Source organism: Leptonychotes weddellii, chromosome 13 (genome assembly GCF_054177405.1).
Source record: "Leptonychotes weddellii isolate Sample4059 chromosome 13, ASM5417740v2, whole genome shotgun sequence".
NCBI lineage: Eukaryota > Metazoa > Chordata > Mammalia > Carnivora > Phocidae > Leptonychotes > Leptonychotes weddellii.
This window is the reverse complement of record NC_138381.1, coordinates 588,752-604,157: the sequence shown is the minus strand read 5'-3', so window position 1 is coordinate 604,157 and position 15,406 is coordinate 588,752. Positions and strand designations below refer to the sequence as shown.

The following is a 15,406-nucleotide window of genomic DNA, read 5'->3' as shown; positions in this document are numbered from 1 at the left end:
GGCTTCACCCGGGCATTGGGGGCTGGCCCCACTGACGCCCCAGCCGGCTTGCCGGCTCGGCTCGCCCTGGGACGCCACGTGGCGTAGAGCCCGAGCCCGGGTGCCCGGGTCCGCTTCTGCTGCCGACCTGCCCACGGGAGCCTGCTCGCAGGAGGGGTGTGCTGCTGCTGCGTGACCGGGGCCACCGCCCACAGGAAGCAGCGGCTTCTTCCCATGGGCCACCTCCAGCTAGCAGCGCCCCCGCCAGGGGGTGCGGGGACCCCCTCCTGCCGGCTCGGCCCAGCACCCCAGTGTGTGGAGCGGCAGCAAGGCCAGGGTCGGCTGTGCGGCAGGGACGTGGGCGCCGGGGACAAAGGACCGTCCAGGGCCCTGCTTCGGCGCAGGCGGCTGTCCTGTGGGTGCTGCCGGCCGAGGGGGAAGGAGGCCAGGAGCCTGCGAGGCCCCAGCTCCCTGCTCTGCAGGCCGGGGGGAGGGGCAGGGGAGGACCAGGGTCACAGGCACAGCAGGGGCTGTGGAGGGTGGCCCCACACCCAGCACTCGGCAACCTGGGGGCTCGGGGGGGCCGTCACGTCAGGCCGTGGGGGCTGTGCGGCCTCTGATTCTGTGTCCCCTTGCTGACGCGGCCCACCCTCGCACCCCGAACCCCGCCCTCTTCCCGCCACCTGGTGCACGCTGGATTCTCACCGCAGCTTTCATGAGCTCTCCCCCCCCCTTGCCCCCTTGGGCATCCCCCACCCCAATTGTGACAAAATGGGAAGGAACGAAAATAGCAGGAGAGAAGCAGGTGACGTCTGCCTGCTTCCCTGCGAGCCAGGTCGGGCCTCGGGGTCAGGTCGCCGGGGAGACGGGTGGGAAGGTGCTGCCGTGGAGCCCAGGGCATGGGTGCGAGGCCGCATGCAGGGAGGCCCCCAAGCACAGAAGCCCGGTCAACGGGCGGCGGCCGCAGGAGGGTAACGAGGACCAGGACCCACAGGGACGCCACTGGCACGCAGCCGAAGCCGCAGGAAAGCGTGGCGGTTCCTCACGGGCACGGTGGGGTCCAGCCCCTGACCGCCGGCATGTCCTCTGGAGGAGCCGAAGGCAGGGTCCCGGGGACACCCGCACCCCCACGTCCACAGCAGCCGTCCCTCCGTGGCCTAGCGGGTGAGCGGAGGGCGGCATACTCGCTGTGGAATACGGGTCAGCCTTCAACAGGGAGGAATTAGCGCTGTAACGGGGCGGAGGGGGGCCGAGGAGCAAGAAGCGAGGGCCGGGGCGGGGGCGTTCGTGTTCGGGGGAGGGCGAGGTGTCGGTTTGCAAAGGGAAGGGGTTCTGTGCATCACTGAGCAACAACATCAACGTACTCAATGCCACTGAGCTGTACGCCCAAAATGGAAGATTTTACCACGATTTTAGAAACCAGCCCCTGAGGGGCACTCTGGCGGCCTGAGTGCCCGAGGCCCTGTGGGGTAGGGTCCCGTGGCTGCCCCCGCCCAGAGCCCAGCCCCCCCGCCCCCGGGCTCGGAAAGGATCCGTTCTCCCTCACAGGCGCTGCCCATCTACCACCGGCGCTCCTGGGGGCCCTCACGGCCCGAGGCCACGGCCACGGCCACAGCCCCAGGCTCGCCGGCACGCGGTGTGAAATGGCGCTGAGGGTCTCCGGCGGGATACTGCTTCCTGTGTCTAAGAAGAAAAGGCTGAAGCGGGCTTGTAAAAACCTGCCATCCGCTGGACTTCAAATGGCTCTCACGCAGCATCTTGATGAGTTAAGTGTAAATGAATCAGAAGCACATGGATTAAATTTCCCTTGAAATTCAGTCTGGTTTAAAAATTAATGGAAAAAGTGCCTGGCAAAACTTGTTTAGAACTTTATTGAACCAAAAACACTTTAAAAATAGTTTGGGGAGTGGAGTGAACCCAAGTGGAGGCTGGGCTCCACGTCTTGGGTGGATTCCGCCCTGGTTCCCGGGGTCGGAGCCAGGACGCGGGAGGGGGCTCTGCCTGGGGGAGGGGGTCCTGCAGAGCCTCCCTCACGAGAACGGCTCCGCACAGAAAAAAGGAAGTCCTTTAGAATCGAAAAAGGAAAATAAGAAGACGAGCTTCCCTGTCTTAGGCTGACTCATTCAAGCGGACTCAGGCAGCCAACTAAGTAAGGAAAAAGTTACAACGTTGCCATTCGAAAACACTGAATTCACAGGTGCAAACCCCAAGTATTGCCAGAAACCAAAAATGTTACCTATTTCCCACCCGCCAGGTGGGTGACAGGCAGATGCCCAGCGTGAGGAAGTGGTTTGGGAGCCACGCCAGAGCCTTTTCTCTGGACGCGGCCAGAAGCGCCTGCAAGGACCCTCTCCTTCTGGGGCACACGGAACAGAGAAGGCTGAGGCCCACAGAGCCCGGCGCCTTCCGCCTGCCGCTCACAGACGCCTCCAACTTCTAGAAATTAAGCCAAGCACAAGCGTGTGCGGCCGCCAGGGGCCTGCGGTCTGCCCCAGGCTGGCCGGGAGAGGAGAAGGGGGCCAGGGTGCCCTGGGGGCTCAGGGCAGACCCGCACCTGCCACGTGAGTGTCAGCTCAGCCCAAGAGAAGTCCAGCTGCCACGTGAGGCATCTTCCTTGCTGAGTGGGCTCCGCCAGACCCAGGTGGGCACAGGAACAGGCAGAGGCATCCACGCCGTCCGCCTCCTGCCACTTGGTGGTGCCGTGCATCCTCACCCACCTCGGAAGCAGGGCCCCATCCCCGGGACTGGCCGCGGCCACTTGCTGTGGCCTCCACAGCCTGGGGCTCCTGCAGCTGTGATGGAACCCCAAATCAGACCACAAGGAGCAAGACGGAAGTTGTCTCCTCACCCCGGGGACACACTGGAGTAGGCTCTCAGGCCCTGCCGGCGGACCCCGCCATTCGGATGCTCAAACAGTGCGCAAACCCACCTCTGGACCTGTTTTCCTCCACGTCGGCCTTGGCTGGTGGTCGCTTCCCCAGGAGGTGCCTCGGAGCCACGGACCCACGGGCTCACCCCACACCCCCCAGAGGACGGGAACACATCTTTCCAGTTGGTGCAGGAAGCCTGCGGGGAGCAGGAGGGGAGACCCCACGACCCCACGGGGACTGTGGGCCAGGCCTCCGGACCCTCCGGCAGAGGGCCGAGTTGATGTGGCGCCCGTGGCGGTGGCTGGCCCGGCAGTAAAGGTCGTGGTGGACGCAGAGGTGCCAGAGCTGGGGCGTCCGGGGAGGGTTGGGTGGGATACAGGCATTCAGGGGATGGGGGCAGCACAGCAGGGCAAGGGTGGCGTCCTAAAGGAAATAAAAACCACCTGGCTGGGGCGCCTGGGTGGCTCAGATTGGTTAAGCGTCTGCCTTCGGCTCAGGTCCTGATCCCAGGGTCCTGGGATCGAGTCCCGCATCGGGCTCCCTGCTCGGCGGGAAGCCTGCTTCTCCCTCTCCCTCTGCCTCTCTCCCTGCTCATGCTCTCTCCCTCTCTCTCTCTCTCTCTGTATCTCTGTGGCCCAAATGAATAAATAAAAAAACCTTAAAAACCACCTGGCATTCGTGCTGGCTCCCTGAGGACACGGGGACAGATCACCACAAACCAGCAGAAATGTCCTGTGGCACTTCCCGAAGCTCCAGGTCACAGCCCAGCGCGGCTATAGGGAGGACCCTCCCCTGGCTCTTCCAGGCCCGGCGAGCTGGCGAGCTTCTCCCTCCGTGGGCTGTGCGCGCATCACTCCAGCCCTGCTCCTTGTCATGTGACCTTCTCCTTCCGTGTGCCTTCTCTTGCGATGAGCACCGCGCTCACGGTGGATCGGGGCCCACCCGAATGCCCTGCTCTTAACTAATCACATCTGCAAAGACCCTATTTCCAAACAAGGTCCCGTTCGCAGAGACCAGGGTTAGGACTCCAACACATCTTTTTGGAGGACACGGTTCAACCCATGACCATATTGCTCTGAAATAACAAAACTTGTTGAGGGATTAGTACCAGCGGTCCCCGACGTGAGCGGTGCCCCTCACTTAGCCGCACAGAGCTGAAGACCTTCCTGGCGGCTCCCAGGCGTGTGCAGTGGGAATTCGAACTAGGCTGTTGTGGAGAAGCCACCAGGATGGGAGCCCAAGGCACGCCGCTGACCTCCTGGTGAAACTGAGGGATGTCATTTAAAACAAAAACAACCGTTTTGAGCCTCCCAAAGCCTTCCTAAGGGCAAACAGCAAATGAAACATCTATTCAAGAAAATCTATGCAAATCCATTAAGAAAGGCAAGAAGCACTGGTATTTGAACCAAGACGGCTCCAACCCCCAGCTCAGTGAGGAGACCACTCCAGAGACTGCGGCCAGGGTCACAGGGCCCCCTGCCCCTGCCCCCGCCAGAGGGCTTTCCTCCCAGAGGAGCAGGGCTGTGGGCTTCCCCACGCTGGGCCCCTGGGAGCAACGCCAGAAGCTGGACACTTTGGGAGGGGAGCAGCCTTCACTAAAATAATCCAGCCAGCCACTAAACAAACAAGGGAACGACAGTAACAAGCCCTAGACTGGTGGCCGGGGTTGGGGGGGTGCCCGAATCCAAAGTTGCTACAAAATATTATCTGAAATGTCCAGTTTCCAATAAACAATTATGAGGCATGCGAAGAAGCAGGAAAGCATGACACAGACATCAGGAAAAAAGCAGGAAAGAGAAGCTGCCTAGGAGAGTCCCAGATGTCGGGTTTCACAGAAAAGGACTCCGAAGTACCCACTACAGACGTGCGCACAACGCTGGGAGAAAGCCTGACTCGGAGTGAAGGGGTGCGTAACGATAACGTCACACGAAAGACGCTGTCAGTAAAGGGGCAGAAACTGTGAAAACGAACCAAATGAACATTCTGGAGCCAAGAAGCACTGTAACTAAAGGAAAAATTCACGAACGGGCAGAAGAAAGAACTGGTTTACTTGAAGATAGATCAGTCAAGATTACGGAAGCGGAGAACAGGGAGAAATACAACGAAGAAAAACGCAGGGAGTCCTGCAAGAACGACAGCATCAGCAGCACCAACTTACGGCGGTGGGGGAGAGAAACGAGAAGAACTTTGCCGAAGACTAGCGGCCGATGTCACAAATCTATTGCCAATAGTCGCCCTCATATCCACGACGCGCGGTGGGGGACAAACGCGGAGACCCACAAGCTTACACGTCGTTGTACAAATGCTGAAAATCAGACGCGGAGAAATTCTTAAAAGTAGCCAGAGAAGAATGTGTCACTTACAAGGGACTAACGGTGGCTTCTCGGCAGAGACAGTGCCGTGGGTGACGCATTCAGGGTGCTCAAAGGGAGAAAGTCCTGTCAGCCAAGAACGCTACAGTCAGCAAAGCCATCTTTCAAAAATGAAGGGAATGAAGTCTCTCCCAGCTTAAAAAAAAACACAAAACAACACAGAATTTGTTGCCAGCAGACAGGAAAGGACACTCTTCAGGCTGAAAGCAGGTGCCCCGGACAGAGACTGCGTCCACACGGAGGAACAGACTGCCCGTGAAGGTGACTGCAGAGCACGACAGTGTAGACTATTTCTCCTTTCTCCTATAACCAATTCAGAAGGCAGCTCTGTAAACCAACGTGTCTGTGACGTAACCTTGGGCCTATAATTAATGACAACACAAGGACGTGGGTGGGGCAAAGCTGGGTCCTGCTAAGGAAATGCATCCAGACGGAGAAGTCATACAATTACAGGTATTGTCAGTTCCTAACATTACTGCTCACACCATATATAACAATCGAAAACAAGGGGAAAGAGAATAAACCTACCTAGGACTAGTGTTCATACCCATCACTGGGATTAAGTTGGTATAAATCTCAAGTTGATTGTGATTAAAATGCTACATCAGAAAAGAGTCAGGGCACCTGGGGTTAAGCGTCCAACTCTTGATTTCGGCTCAGGTCTTGATCTCAGGTCATGAGATCGAGCCCCACTCGGGCTCTGCTCAGCGGGGAATCTGCTGGAGATTCTCTCTCCCTCAGCCCCTCCCCCCTTGCACGCGTGTGCTCGCTCTCTCAAATAACAAATAAATGAAACTTAAAAAAAAAGTCACTTAGGCTTTAAAAAAAGCAATAAAGGGGGGACAGAAAAACAAGAAAGACATAAGAAAAGCAGACAAAAAACAGTAATAAAGCAGATGTAAATCCAACTCTATCAATAATGACATTAAATGTAGATCGATCAAACGAGCCAATCAAAAGGCAGAGACTATCAAATGGACCAAAGCAAACAAACAAACAAAAACCCCACCATCCAACTTTAAGGAGGAGACAGGAGGTGCATTTTGGGTTCAAAGGCACAAATGGACCAAGAGGGTGGAAAAGGTGTATCATACAAAAAGCAGCAGGACACGAGCTGCAGAGGCTCATTCTGATGTCAGACAAAATGGATTTTAACACAAAAAGCGTAATTAAAGATGAAGAGGGATGTTTGATAATGATAAAAGGGCCAACCCACCAGGAAAACACAACAGAGCTCCTAAATACCTGAAACAAAGCTGAGGGAAAGAAGAGAGAAACAGAGTCACGCACTAGGAGCTGGAGACGCCAAGACCCCACTTTGCACGTGGTTCTAGCAAACACACCCAAGCCCAGCAAGGAGACAGGAGACCTGAACTGCAGCACAAACCAGTGAGGCCTGTGGGATAGCAGGAAACACATCCTTTTCAAGGCGATGGAAGATTCTCCAGGCTATAAAACAAGCAGGCGCCTAAGGCCATCGCACAAGGAAGTGAGAGAGGGCTATGGAGATGGGGCCAAGGCTTGTGAGGGAGGTGATGAGGACCCTGGGCAGATGGGGCAGGTGAATTGGAGGAAGGTTCTGGAGATGGGCTAAATACGGGTGGAGAGAGAGGACTCCAAGTCCTAGGAGGTGGGTACCAGGGACAGAGACTGGTTCCTGGTGAGGAGTCCCTGCTCCAGGTGTGGAGGGTGACGATCATCAGGTGCCATGCTGGACGGTGTGGCTTTGACCCTGATGCCTTGGGCAAGTGTCCAGGGGAGGGAAGTGGACTGATTCATTGTGATTGAGGTTTTAGATCTGCTGCTGGTGCCTGGACTGGGTAGTCAGGCTGAGTTTGGGCAGGGAGACCAATAAGAAAAGGCCTCTGCCATGTCTCAGAGAAATGGAGTGGATTAAAGGATACTTTGCAAGTCAAAGCCCAGGGTAGAGTCTCAGAACCCTGAATTCGTGGATCTCCGAGAATACCTACACTAGAAAGGAAGGTCTGAATGTGCTGACACAGATGTCTAATCAAAGGGAACTCCTTCTCTCTCAACTCCAGTGCCAATGGTGAGACTTGGCTGCACTGGCGTTTTTAAAAATCTCAGCCCTTTACTTAAAAGTAAATAACCCCTCCATAGTTCTGATTTCTTAATAATGCCCATCTCCACGCTCCAGCTCGATGTCAATTCCCCAAGCACACTTCCTGGCACCTCTGATCAGCCCAGGTGCATCCTCCCTGCGGGTTAGAGGGTGCCGTCAGGAAGGACCCACACCTGCCTGTGGAGAGGGGCCAGAGGCTCCCTGTTCCTCCATGGAGAAGTACAGCGCCTGCTCTACTTTGGAATGTGCATCCAGCAAGGACAGAGCACTCACACTTCACTCGGGGTGTCTGAGGTTACGTCCAGGGGCGAGAAGCAGCACCTGCTTGTCCAGTTGAGGAACAGGAAGAAAGTGGGGGAAGGGGTGCTGGCCAGAACACTGGCCCACGAGCCTCTGCCCGGGGCAGCCTGTGCCGAAGCCGCCCCAGAGGATGGAGCCCCCGGGGCCAGGCGCGTCTCCCAGGCGGGAGGACAGCAGTGGCGGGCAGCGCAGCCCCAGCCAGCCGAGCTCTGTGGGGTCCTCCTGACCCTGTCCCGGAGCCCCGACAGCACGGCCCGCGCCTCCACAGCTCTTAGGCTTAAACCCAGAACCCAAGCAACAGGATCGCCCGGGGCTCTAGAAGACACTGAGCAGGGTGGACGACACTCCAGGGCGCTCCAAGAGAGAGGATTTGGCGTCCAAAGGGATTTTGAAAATGGTGAGCTTCTCTGGGTGTATTCGCCCCAATAATCCGCAGAAACAACAGTCACCTAAAAATAGTCTTGTTTTCTGTCCTAAGCTCCTTTTAACTTCGTTAGTCATCACCAATCCTTAAAATAAAACCCGTGTAACGTCTCTCCTGGTAGCAGCTATAAACACACCCCGACAGGAGGCCGAGGACCGAGAGGGGCGAAGGCGAGCGCAGGGCCGCGGCCGCGGGACGGAGGCCGGTGGCCCCGCGGTGGCCGCGGGAGCCGCCCGAGGCGGACACGGGGGCGCGCTGGCCTCGGGGCTGCCGCCGCCTCCGGAACTCCCTGCGCCCTGGCGCACCGCCACCGTGGTCCCGGCAACGGCATTAAACACAGGGAAACAGACGGGGATTCCGTCACCGGGCGGGGGAATAAGGAGGGTATTGAGAGCAGACAGGAAAGGAGCTTTTCTGGATGGAGTGAAAATTATTTATGAAAGAGGAGGAGGAGGAGGAGGAAGAGGAAGGGATGAGGAAACGGGGGGGGAGGTAGAGGAAGAGGAGGGGAGGAGGAAGGGGAGGAGGGAGGAGAGGAGGAGGGGGGAGGTAGAGGAAGGAGACGGGAGGAGGAAGGGGAGGGGGGAGGAGAGGAGGAGGGGCAGGAGCCCGTGGGCCAGGCGGGCTCCAGGCTCAGGAGGCCGGGCTGGGCGCGGGTGACAGCGCGGGTGGGGCGGGCAGGAGGGGATGGGAGTCAGTCATTATTTTACTACAACTTGCCTGACCTCCCTGTCCTCCTCCCCGCCCCAGGTGCGGGGCCACTAGGACCCGCGGCAGCACCCTCTTTGAAGGGGCGGGGCGAGGGCGGGGCGAGGGCGGCGCGGCCCTGGCGCCCCCTGGCGGCCTCCCACGCAGGATGCGCGCCCCTCCCCCTCCCAGCCTCAGCGCCTTCGCGGGGTCCCCCTGCCTCGCGCATCCCGAAGCGGTCCCCCCAGTTTCAGCATCCTCGCGGGGTCCTCCGGGCCTCGGGCATCCCGAAGGGGTCCCCCAGTCTCAGCATCCCCGTGGGGTCCCCCGGGCCTCGGGCATCCTGATGGGGTCTCCCCAACTTCAGCATCCTCGTGGGGTCTCCCTGGATCTCAGCGTCCTCGCGAGGTTCCCTCCCACCCCAGCTATGGTATCCATTCGGGGTCACCCTCTCCCTGGGTCTGGGGCACCAAGGCACCTGCCAGGCCCAGTTCACCGCGTGGGAGCAGATCTACAGGTAGGGACACCTAGAAAGTGTCCTTACAGCCACCCAGACACCCGTGAGTGCGCGGCGGCCCCGTCCCCCCCCCCCGCCCCCGCCGCCTGGCCGAAGACGTAGGTGGAAAGAAGGATTTCAGTTCTGACCCCAGCGTGCTGGATAACTCTATAGACGGTGGTGGTGACGTGGGCACCGCTTCCGCTGGGCACCGTCCTAGTCCTATTACTAATATGGCACCGATTAACCAGCGAAACTCAGCGGATGGGTCAAATGTTGCACCGCCCCCCCCCCATTCCCCCAGGTCCCGGGGCATGGAGGCATCTGGGGCATCCACAGGCGTCCTGCAGGCCTCCTGGGTCCCCGCGGCAGACACAACTTTGCTTTTGGGGTTATTTGAAACCACATAAGGGTGTCGTGCAGTAGATTTATGATTTTTATACACCAGACATTTTAACCGCCCTAACGCTCCAACCCCTTGCATCCAAGGCCAACACGAAAATACGGTCCGGTTTTGGCAGGGGAACTGCGCCGAGGAGAGGCAGGAGGTTTTGAGAAGTGTAAAGTGAACCGGACGGCGTTGGGGAGGCTTTCCCCGAAACGAGCTCTCAATCTCAGACCCCTCCCCCATCGGTTAGAAGCCCCAAAGTCGCGCCTTAAAGTGCCCCAGGCCCTCCCGGGGCGGCTGGGCTAGGGGCTGGGAGCCCGGGGGCGCTGCGCTCTTGGTTCTCCCCGACCCCCCCCCCCACCCGCGAGCTCACGCAACAGGCAATCTGGGTCGCTCAGATATTTACAGAGTAAAAATGACAATAACTCCACGTCCCGGGACTGCCATGCAATCTGTTAGTAATTTAGCGGGATGGGAATTTCCTTTCTCGGGCCTGCCAGTGGAAGCGCTTTTCCAAATTTCCACAGCAGGGGAAGCCTGCGATTTTACATAATGACTTCAGCATGCAGGGCTCTCTAGGCCCCCCTCGTCTCCTGCTCCTTCCGCCCCCTCATTAAAGCAGAGTGTGACTCCCTTAGGACACGGGCCGGACCCCGGCGTCCGGGCCGGTTCGTTCTCCGGCTGCGCCCGAGTCGCACCCCGTGCGCCCCTGCCCTCCGCGTGCGCCCCCGCCGACCCCCGTGCGCCCCCGCCCTCCGGGTGCGCCCCTGGTCGCCCCCCGTGAGCCCCTGCAGCCTCCCGCGCGCCCCCGTCGGCAGCGTGAGCCGCGGCCCGCCCCCAGTGCGCCCAGCGGGCCGGGCGAGCAGCGGCCCGGCGCGGGGAGGGCAGGAGCTCGGCGACTTGTCCTCCGGGCCCTGCGCCGGCTCGGGCGGGGGCGTGATGTCACGGCAGGGAGGGGGCGCGGGAGCGGCCGGGCCGGCGGGGAGGCGGGGGAGGTGTTTTCCAGCTTTAAAAAGGCAGGAGGCAGAGCGCGGCCCTGCGTCAGAGCGAGACTTAGAGGACTCCGAACTCGCCGGCACAGTTACCGCGCCGGATCCGGCGGCCGGGCGCGGGCACCGGGGCGCGGGAGCACACCTCCGAGCCCCCGCCACCCCGCCACCAAGCTCGGGTCCCAGAGCCGCAGCTGGGCCCGCCACGCGCGCACAAGCCCCTCAGTGACAGTTCTCCCGGGCGGGCGGCGCCGAGCCGGGCCGGCGAGCGTCCGCTGGGGAAGAGGTCTGCCTTCCCGGGAGACCTGGCCGGGGCGGCGGCGCCGAGCGCCCGCTCCTCCCGCTCCCCCTCTCGCTCTTCCTGCTCCTCCTGCTCCCCGCCGCCGCCGCCGCCGCCGCCGCGTGGATGCCAAGTACCAGTTTTCCAGTCCCTTCCAAGTTTCCACTCGGCCCTCCGGCTGCAGTCTGCGGGAGCGGAGAAACTTTGGGGCCCGCGCCGCCCTCCGGCGGCACCATGAAGTCGGCGGAGGAAGGTAAGCCGGCGAGGCCGCCCCCCGCCGCGGGCCCCCCGCGCCCGCCGCCTGCGCCCCGCGGGGTCCCGGCCGGGGCTGGGCGAGCAGGCGCGGCCAGGGTCTGCCGCCGGGAGGGGCGCGGGCGGCGGGCGCGCGGCACAGATTGGGAAGCGGTGTCCCCCTGGTGTTTCCCCAGAGCAGCCCTGATTTTGAGCGCGCCTTCTTGCCAATAGGTGTCTCCTCTTCTCCAGCGCTGAGCGCAGCCTCGCGGCGGATCCGCGGCCGAAACTCAGTTCAAACGCAGGCGGTCTGGGGACCGGGCGAGGTTAGGGCCGTCACAACCACAAGAAACGCTTTGCGATGAAGTGAGGTTTCTTTGGGAACGAAGCCGGGCCGGTTTCTTCCCCAGTGGGGCAAGGCCACCCTGTGGTTTCGGAGACCAGCCACACGACGTGAAGTGGGGGGTCTGCGCCCCTCCCCGAGCCCTGCCGGTGGCGGAGTCTCTCCCCCGTCCTGGGGGCTGTCAGGCTGGTGGCTCGACCCGCAGGACTAAGGGCATCAGATGTGCTGTCTGGACACAGCCCCTAATTCAAGCCATTTTGCAACCTCATAGACGTGAGTTCCAGCCGTAGAAAGTGATTCAGAACAGCGTGAAAAGGGACCAAGTTTCAAGCCGCTTGTTGGTAGTCACGAAGGTGCATAAGTGTCTGTCCCAAAGCCACTCCTGACAGTGAGCCTCGCAGAGTCCCCTCACCCCACCCACCTGGCCGAGCAGCCTGGAGCACCTCCCGGGTATGCTCCTGCAGGCATCTGAAAACAGCCTCTGGAAGGGGCGACCGACATCCCGGTTAGGGATCGGGATAGCAAATGCGCCCCAGAAACTGGGAGACATCTTTCCAAATGCCTCATCAGTGCAGGAGGATTTTATTTAAATTATTTTAAGAAACCTGGCAAACTTGCCAGTGTGTAGTGAGGACTATTTTCTGAGGGCAGACAGGCTTCTGGGGAGCAGCCGCTTCCGGCACCTTCCTGCTAAGGGCCCCCAGTGGCCCTAGAACTGCTCTCCTCCAAGACGGGCAGCTTGGAGAAAGTCCTTGTCCCTAACCAGGATGAGCCCCAGGTGTACCCTCAATAAAAGGAGATCAGTTATTTTCTCCATATTTTGTATCAGTGAAGGAAGAGGTATGTTTCTTACCATTTCATCCCAGTTTAGGAAATATTTAAATGTAAGCAACAGGTAATATTTATGGGACGAGCTCTTGCTATTAGAACAATTTCTAAAAAATGTGCTGAGGTTTTGGTCTTAACTTCTTGGACACCTTTTTCAAAGTCTGCCCACATATTTTTGTTTTAAAGATTTTATTTATTTATTTGAGAGAGAGAGCGAGAGACAGCATGAGAGGAGAGAGGGTCAGAGGGAGAAGCAGACTCCCTGCCGAGCAGGGAGCCCGATGTGGGACTCGATTCCGGGACTCCAGGATCATGACCTGAGCCGAAGGCAGTCGCTTAACCAACTGAGCCACCCAGGCGCCCTGCCCACATATTTTTTAACACTGCTTTAAAAAATGCAGGTCTTTCAAAGTTTAGATTTCTTGACTTGACCAGTCGGTGGTCCATCCCGCAATAATCTCTTCTTTTACAAGAAAAAAACCATCTATGGGGTGCTGGTGATTCTTCCTGTTTCCTACTTAAGAAAGTGCATTTGAAAGGGCCTCGGCAGAGGTAGCGCCCAGGTGCACTGAGTAAACTCGGTGAATGTGGGGATGTTTTCTAAAAGCTGCAACATTAGGCAACAGAAAGTGTGATGGAGTCCTTCCCAGACCCGGGCTGAGGGGATGAGAGGCGCGCGGCTCCTGCAGGTCAGCGCCTGCCTGGCCGGGCGCTGGGGGACGTGATCTGTCCTCTCCCCAAGGCCTGACTAAGGCATCAGCTGCCCATGTGAGAATGTGCTCGATGCCCCAGCACTTCCCTCGAGTCTAATGAGCATCTGGGTTGAAGCTCATTAAGCACTGTTGTTTCTGAAGGCCCTGTGCTTGTTTTTCCGCGTGGAGAATGCAGAGAAATGCAAGGCCTTGTAGGTAGCCACCCACCCACCCATTCCGAGGTTGCTCCACACAGAATGCCCCGGGGCTCTCCAGAGCAGAACAAAGCGCGCTCTGTTCTCCCGACACTTAACTTCGTGGCCTTGTTTCCTAATCCAGATTAGAAAAGGCCGCGGTGCCGGCGCCCTGCTCACACCCAGCGCGGGGGCTCTGTGCGCCGTGAACACCCGCAGCCGTCGAGAGGAAGCGCCAAGCTAAACATCTTCATCGGGACAGGAGCGTCTGCTGAATTGGCAGTAGCTCCAAACCCGGTACCAGTTGGAAGGCTCGGCAGTGCTGGCGGGGTGGGGGTGGGGGGTTGCTGGTGAGAGGAGCAGTTGGAAAACTGGCCTGCGCATCTGGCTACTTTGGTTGGGGATCCGAAACCGGGGGGGCGGGGGGCAGCTCAGCCTTAGGCAGAGCGGGGGCTGAGCCCCCATCCCCGTGGCCAGGTGGGAACTGGGTGGGCACCTGTGCATGCAGAAGTGTGAACCCACTTGCTCTCCAACCTTGAACAAAAAGCTGTAGTCTACAGTGATGTCAAGGGCTGTTACTTCCATGTAAATTTTTGGTGGGGATTAGAGGCGGCTTCGGGGAAAACAACTGGAAAGAGAAAATGAAGTGCTGCTTTTCAACAGAACAGACTCTATTTGCCCGAAGGTCAGCAAAAAAGCTAACTAAAACACAACAACCCTCCAACATACATCTCAAAGTGAGGACTATTATTAGAAACTAAATCAGGCCAAAGTGAACCATAGTTTATCACTGGAGAAAACCAGCCATTTGCAAAGGGTCCTGGGAGAGAAGCATGGTGGGGGGGGGGGGGCAAGTGATTTGCAGGTTATTTGCTTCCGGAAAGAGCAATACCCGCAGGGCCAAAGGGCCTGCAGGGCAGAAAAGAGGGCGCATGCTCATTGGCAGCAGAGTGCAGAAATGGACGTCTGTACCACCCTTTTTCTCGAGTCCCATGAAGTCGTCCCCCCTGCTGTTCCAGATGTTGGTTGCGCATGGTGCCAAGACACTGGGGACAGTCAGAGCAAACAGCTGGGAGAAAGAACGTAAGGCAAGAATGGTGCAGGGACGGGCCCTTACCGACCGTTTGCTGTGGCCAGGCTGCTCTGTGTCCTAGCCTTGGGTTTGGATGCCCGCGCACTCAACCTTTGAAAGCTCTGCAGTTACCTGTGGACACGTAGGAGAGGGGACGTGAATCTTAAGAAGTTGCGGGGCCAAAGTGAACGGTGTTCCAAGGAAGCCCCGTGGCGGGTGGGCGCTGGCCTGGAAGGCAGACGCCAGAACTCAAAGCGCGGTGGCTGCGGGCCGGCTGTGAGCACCAGCGCAGCTCCACAGTGCGAAGGAGAGCATTTCCAGCCCCTACGGGGACTCCCATTTTCCTGGCACTTTCGGGTGATACGTTTAGCTGTGGGGCTGGGAAATGGTACGTTGCTTGTTCCAAGCGGCAGAGCCGCTTACAAAGCCAGCCGCGCTGTCCACTGGATTGCGTGCGCGCTCGGGCGGACGTGCATGTTGTACACTCAGGCACCAACCAAGACGCGCTAACTGCTCACTCCAGAAGAGGCCCCGCGGTCTGAAACCCCTTTACACAAACCCAGGAGGCTCGGGTGCAGTCGGCCCTCTCTCTGGGAGTCAGTCTCGGTCTTTGCGCCGCTTGGGGCCGCGCGGGTGTGCGGGGCGCGGGCGGGGGTCCCACCCACAGGCTCCCGGGCCGCCGGGGCGCGGGCCGGGGTGCACGTGGACCCCCGGGCGCGGGCGGGGGACGCGAGCGAGCCGCGTGCGCCCCGGCTGCCCGGAGAGTTTATTTAAAACTCGGAAGCCCGCGGCCGGCGAGCGGCTTGTTTATGTCAACCCGGAAACAGCAGGGGGGCGGGGGAGGGGCGCGGGGGCGGGGGAGGGGCGCGGGCGGGAGTCACGTTACCCGGGGACGCGCGGCCGGGCGCCCGGCGTAGCCGAGCCCGGGGCGGCGCGACCACAGGTGCGGCGGCCGGGGCCCCGAGCCGGGCCCCGACCCCGACCCCGACCGACCCTGACCCGGGGTCCCGGCCCCTGACCAGGCCAGGACTCCGGCCCCCGAAACCCCAGACCCCGACCTAACCCGGCCGGGACCTTGACCCAGACCCCGGACCCGAGCCCCTCCGCGGACCCCAACCCGACCTGGCCCGTCCCAACATGACAGGGCTGGAGGAGGACCAGGAGTTCGACTTCGATTT

At 59.8% G+C, this 15,406-nt stretch overlaps 1 long non-coding RNA gene across 1 annotated transcript; it reads right to left on the bottom strand.

Moving 5' to 3' along the window:
• Nucleotides 1–1,832: 1,832 nt before the first annotated feature.
• Nucleotides 1,833–7,755, bottom strand: LOC145716717 (uncharacterized). The gene is made up of 2 exons (XR_014139517.1): nt 2,909–7,755; nt 1,833–2,771 (listed from the first exon to the last, which is right to left on the bottom strand). It is a non-coding gene; the product is annotated as an uncharacterized LOC145716717 (long non-coding RNA).
• Nucleotides 7,756–15,406: the final 7,651 nt, after the last annotated feature.